The sequence below is a fragment of the Paroedura picta genome, chromosome 2, assembly GCF_049243985.1.
Source record: "Paroedura picta isolate Pp20150507F chromosome 2, Ppicta_v3.0, whole genome shotgun sequence".
Taxonomy (NCBI): domain Eukaryota; kingdom Metazoa; phylum Chordata; class Lepidosauria; order Squamata; family Gekkonidae; genus Paroedura; species Paroedura picta.
The window spans coordinates 78184333-78190332 of record NC_135370.1 but is presented as its reverse complement, the minus strand read 5'-3'; positions in this window follow the sequence as shown (position 1 = coordinate 78190332).

Sequence of the window (6000 nt, the reverse complement as noted above, 5' to 3'; positions counted from 1 at the left end):
TCCTCACAGGAGGGGGGTGTCCATTTACTTCTTTAAAGTAACCAGCTAGATCGTTTAGAAAAAAGCTAAACAGGTAATGTGCAAGGATACATCCTTGTTTAACTCCAATATTTATGGGTATTTTTGCTGTGAGTTTCCCATCCATTGTATATTTGATCTGACAAAAGTTATTGCTATAGAGCTTCTTAATCAAAAAGTGCAAGCTTCAGTCTATTTTAAATTGTCCTAATTTATGCCAGAGTTTCTCCCTTGATATAGAGTCAAATGCTGTTTTAAGATCAATAAAGGCCACAAATAATTTGCCTCTTTTTGGTTTTGTATATTTTTCGGCAAGAGTGGATAATATCATGCAGTGACCTGTTGTTGTGTTTCCATTTCTGAATCCAGTCTGCTCTGGCCCAATGATGTTTTCATTCATAATCCAGTTTGTTAGTTTTGTGGACAGCATTTTGGCATAAAGTTTCCCTATATTTGAAAGGAGACTGATCGGCCAATAGTTTCCGGGTAAGCTTACATTTCCTTTTCTATGTATTGGCGAAATTATGGCATTGAACCATGACTCCTGTTTCATTTATCCATGTAAATAGATTTGCCAGTGGTTCTGCCCACCAGGCTGACTTAAAGTATTTCTGAGGGTATTCCATCTAGGCCAGGTGATTTATGGGATGCTAGGGTTTTTAACAATTTCAGAATCTCATCTTTTATCTTTTTTTAAAATCATTGTTATGCCAATAAAGGCATTCTGTATTCTGAACTATATTAAGTAGTGTTTAAATCAAATATTTCCTAATTGAATTCTGTTCTGGCATCAGAATAATTATGCATAAAGCTATGGAATAATCTGAGAGTTCAGTGAGGAAGATAGGAGGCTGCACCTGTTACCCCAATTGGATGTATTTCAATTTGGTTGAGGAATTAGCAAATCTAATTTGAGAATTAGCAAGAGGCAGGTAACAATGGGATCTCCACCTATGTGGAGCCAGCTTGGTGTAGTGGTTAGGTGTGCAGACTTCTAATCTGGCAAGCCGGGTTTGATTCTGGCTTCCCCACATGCAACCAGCTGGGTGACCTTGGGCTCGCCATAGCACTGATAAAGCTGGTCTGACTGAGCAGTAATATCAGGGCTCTCATCCTCACCCACCTCACAGGGTGTTTGTTGTGGGGAGAGGAAACGGAAGGCGAACGTAAGCCGCTTTGAGACTCCTTGGGGTAGAGAAAAGAGGCATTTAAGAACCAACTTTTCTTCTTCTTCTTTGTATTAGAAACTAATAAACCAGTCCAGAGTAACTGGAATGTTAGCAAATCTTCCTTGTTACACAATGGACCGATTATGCACAGGGCGGAAATGCTGCGCTGGCAGTGGCAGGGCACTGGGGCTAATCCCCAATTGTGCATGATGCTGCTACCATTCCGGCTACCTCCCAGCCCTGGCCCAACTCAGCACCCCAGATGGCCTGGAGTACTTCTGTGTTTCCTGTGATGCCATGGTCACTATAACGGAAGAGTTGGGCCTTTGGACCTGGCTCCTCCCCTGACCTATGGTGTCCCTACAGGGACACCAAATGCCCCTGTCAGCTTTGCCAAACTGGACGTGGCATTCTCCCACCCCCATGATGGCAGGAGAGTGGCATGCTACTCTCCTGCCATGGTGCGGTGAGGCCCCCACTCTCCCCACCACTGCTGCTGCCTCTGCACAGCGTACTGGGCTCTTCTAGCCCCCGCGTAGTATGCACATGCCATGTTGGGGCAGTCCACGTGCACTGAGGGATTCCATCCCCTGTGCATACTCAGGAAGGGGCAGAGCAGGGCATACTACCCTGTTGCAGGGACCTGGCAGCTGCCATGTATAATCAGTCAATGGAGGCATAATAAGTATGTGTGTGTGGAGGGGGAGTACATCCCTATATTCCACTTTTGAAGTTGATGCCCATTCCTTGTCTTAAAGAGTTCATTATGCATATTACACTTTGCAAATCTTACACTTTGTGTATTGGTGCCTTGATTGCAGGCACACAGTAGACAGACAGAGATAGTTTCTCAACATCGGGGTTTATCAGAATACAGTTCCAAGGGTCAGATGTTGGTTAGACATAACACACTGCTTCAAGTCCAAAGGAGAATTCAAAAGCAGAGTGTCTAAGATACAGGCTATAGTCAGATGCAAGGAAATCAGTCCAAAGTGCAAGGACAGTGGCAAACAGACAAATTGCTTCCACATGGCCATGCCTTAGTTTGCTGCTCTTATACCTCATACCAAATACCTGCCAGTCACTCAGCTCTCATCTTTGAAGTGGAGTGGTGCTGTGCACTGAGTTTTCTGTCTTCCAGTTCCCTCCTTGTCTTCCTCCTATGCTGTTCCCAAGATTCTTGTGACAGGGTAGGAGAACTGGCCAGCAGATGGTCAGCTCATGGCTGAGGGGCCATTGTACTGGCACTTGGCTGTGGAGGAAGTGCCTGACAGAGCAGTTCCTCAGTAAAACAGGCTTCCTTGGCTGGTGGTTTGTTCTCCTTCTTTGGAGTTTTTAAGCAGAAGCTGGAGGGTCTCTATCACTGTCAGTGGGTCTGGGTCAGGTCTGCTGACTGCCTCTTCTTCAGAGGAGTCCTCTGCATCACTTGGCTCTGCTGGAGCTGGCTGGTCCATGACACATATATCCTGATGGCTTTTTTTGGAAAATAAACTTCTACTTACTAAAGGATGTTTGTCGTTTAACAAATGTTTTCAAAAATTACCCAGGTTGTTAAGCACCTATTTTTAATTCTTGCATAGATGACCCTAGGAAAACTGGGAGGAAACTGATGATGCCGAGGAAGCATTGGTCAAGGAATGCATCTGTCAGTGTTAAGTATTGTCTTGATCAGGGGTACTCAAACTGCGGTCCTCCAGATGTCCATGGACTGCAATTCCCATGAGCCCCTGCCAGCAAATGCTGGCAGGGGCTCCTGGGAATTGTAGTCCATGGACATCTGGAGGGCTGCAGTTTGATTACCCTTGGTCTTGATTGTATCCACCAAATCAATTTTGTACTACAGTACACTATGCACTTGAAGCACGAAAAATAAAGGAATATAGATTATTTTTCATTAGACTCACATACTAAACAGTTTAGTGACATTACTTTCAATTTAGATACACTGAACGCCAAACATTAAAATGAAGACTCACATTTATTGTTTCCAGATTCCCTCCTTTTAAGGATAATGTACAAAATGCAGATGATATTTTGATGATTTCCTATGCCAGTAGCATGTACTTCGAGTAATGGTTCAGTACCCCCAAGTTGTTTGCTGGGTACAGTTAACAAACCAAAAATTATTAGGTTTGTTAGTGTATTTGGTGTTTTATTTTTGAGCTGTATTATGTTATTTATTCTACTTAGCCCTTTGCCACTGGTGAAAGTGCAAGTGAAACGAGTGTTATATCCGGATGTCATTCTGGAAGAGAATGAAATAAAAGAATAAAAGGCAAAAGGAAATCAGAAAAGGAACAGTGAAATAGTTTGTCTTTCACTGACAATTGTTACTTTGCCTTTGTTCAAGTTTCGGTATGAATTGCTGGGTACAGGGTACAGACAGGGTACTTAGTGTAGTGGTTGTGTGGTTAATGGAGGAGTTAAGATAGATAATGGAATCTAAAACTTGTCCAAAGAAGTAATTTAGGATATTATATGCAGTGTGGTATAAGGATTGTTCTGTTGTATTAGGATCTTGGAGACATAGCACTGAATCCCCACTTTGCTACAGAAACTTATTGGGCCACCTTGGACCAGTCATATACCCTAGAGAGCCAGCTTGGTGTAGTAGTTAAGATTGGTGGCCTCCAAATTGGAGAACAGGATTTGATTCCCCACTCCTCCACATGCCACTAGCTTGGGTCACTCACAGTTCTGTCAGAACTCTCTCAGCCCTACCTACCTCACAGGGTATCTTTTGTGGGGAGAGGAAGGGTAGGTAATTATAAGCTGCTCTGAGACTCCTTTGGGTATTAACAGTGGGATACAAACCCCTCAACTCTTCCTACTCTTCCTCCTCCTTCTCCATTATGATGCTATTTCTTATTACCTCCATTCAGTGTTCAGAATTCCTGAACAGGAAGAAACAGGATATTCCAGTCAAAGCAACCCAACTCCTGAAGAATCACCGGTTGCAATGAAAGACCTTAACAATTTCTGCACTATTGATAACATTGGGATTTGCCTTTCAAAAGGAACAACAATTTTGTCTGTTTCCACACTAAAATCTGCCTTTCCAGGCACAGACCCCAATTGCTGAGGTCCCAATCCATGACAGGTCTGGGAGGGGACCTGCCCAGCAGCTGCATCATGTGGAGGCAGGAATTAGCCCTGCCTCCATATGACTGCTTTCTTGGCCTTTTCCACTTGTGCAGAATTGGATGTAGTTTTATCTATACGGTTTTCAAATAGCACCTCCTGTAACAGATTCAAAAATTTTTTCTGAATATCAGAAAATGGGATTCACAGGACTTTTTATATAATGTGGTTCATTATTAAGTTGTCAGTTAGCTTCTTTAATATAATCTTCCCTAACTCATATCATGCCCACTCCTTCCTTTTCAGTCAGCTTGAAAATTATGTCTGTGCACTGGCAGAGCTGTTTTAAAGTGTTCCTTTCTAGGTTACTTATACTATGACAAGTTGGTATTTTTGTTTTGTCCAGTTTATTAATTTCCTCCAAAACTGACCTCTGAAGAAGATCCATTTGGATCGAAACACATCAGGTTGTTTTGTTATATGTCATTTTGTCATCTAGGCATATTTTGTGTTACTCATAGCATTCTTGTATATTTTCTACTGAGATTGTAATACATTATTTTAATTGACCTTTAGTACTGTGCAATGAAATGTGCATTTAATATAACTTTATGAGAATAATTTTTTGACTTCTCAACCTCTTTGGTTCCTGGTAATCTAAAATGACACTGAGACATTTCTCCTTTTTCAATAACTTTCATACTATTTTCTTTGAATTCAACTTGGGCTTTATTGAAGAGGCTATGTGAAAAGTTGTTATGAAGATTAAAGTTTTCTTTTTTCTTTTCTATTAAGCTTCTTAATTTCAAGATCAAGTACCTTGGAGACTTGTTAAAACAACTAGATCTCTTATGAGACATACAAATAAACAGAATTCTCTGATGATTATGAATGGCACCTCCGGATTTTAAAGCTTATGCATCAGAGACTTGATTCTCTAAAGAAAACATTAGCCCAAGCAGGGACCTAATTATCTCTCTGAGCCAAGACTCTCACAAATTTAGGTTCTATGTCTCAAGACACATGCCCAAGCAGTAATGAGTTGTAAGTTACTAAAGGTTAAATTTACATAAAGCATCTCTGGCCTTAATCATTTTCAACCTCAGTTCTCTCTCTACAAACAATACAAAACAGTGTCTCCCAATGTGTGGAGCAGTTGGAGTATACCTAGAAGAACCAAATTCAAATCTTACCTCACAGGTGATCTAATCATGTAGAAGAAGAAGAGCTGGTTTTTATACCCCACTTTTCACTGCCCAAAGGCGTCTCAAAGTGGCTTCCAATCGCCTTCCCTTCCTGTCCCCACAACAGACACCCTATGAGGGAGGTGGGACTGAGAGAGCTTTGAGAGTGACTGTTCTGTGAAAACTGACTAGCCTAAAGTCACTGAGCTGGTTGCATGTGGAGGAGTGGGGAATCATACCCAGTTCTCCATATTAGAGGTTGCTGCTCTTAACTTCTACCCCAAGTTACTATGATGGCTTTATTACAAAAAGTGGATATAGCATAGACAAGAAGGAAAGCAGTTTAGCAGCTGGTTATAAAAAGAGTTTTTAAAACATAAATTAACTGGCAACAAAATATTTTGGCAAATACAAATCAAACTGTTCCTAGTAAATTTAAGTAGTTAAGATTCCCAAATGTCTCTTACCCATGACTAATCCAAAAGGAACCCACTCAGGGGAAGAGATAAACTATATATTTTCAAAGGTGATAGTAAAGAAAACAGGGT